Source organism: Camelina sativa, unplaced genomic scaffold, assembly GCF_000633955.1.
Source record: "Camelina sativa cultivar DH55 unplaced genomic scaffold, Cs unpScaffold01230, whole genome shotgun sequence".
NCBI lineage: Eukaryota > Viridiplantae > Streptophyta > Magnoliopsida > Brassicales > Brassicaceae > Camelina > Camelina sativa.
This window is the reverse complement of record NW_010922352.1, coordinates 6,107-6,319: the sequence shown is the minus strand read 5'-3', so window position 1 is coordinate 6,319 and position 213 is coordinate 6,107. Positions and strand designations below refer to the sequence as shown.

Here is a 213-nt window from a genome sequence, read left to right as displayed (position 1 = left end):
GGGCTCTGGTGCGCTCATGCCCGCTCAACGCCCCTTGCCGCCGTTCGGGCGACTTTTCGCCTACACCCGGAGCAGTTTCGGTCGACCGGCGTAGCATCTCGCACGTCCCTGTAGCGCAGTGGAAAGCGCGTCGGACTTCTAATCCGAAGGTCGCGGGTTCGATCCCCGCCAGGGATGCCAATCCTTTGCATTTCTTATGGCGCCGCACCCACT

At 63.4% G+C, this 213-nt stretch overlaps 1 non-coding gene across 1 annotated transcript; it reads left to right on the top strand.

Moving 5' to 3' along the window:
- Positions 1-104: 104 nt before the first annotated feature.
- On the top strand, positions 105-177 carry TRNAR-UCU. The gene has a single exon. It is a non-coding gene; the product is annotated as a tRNA-Arg (tRNA).
- Positions 178-213: the final 36 nt, after the last annotated feature.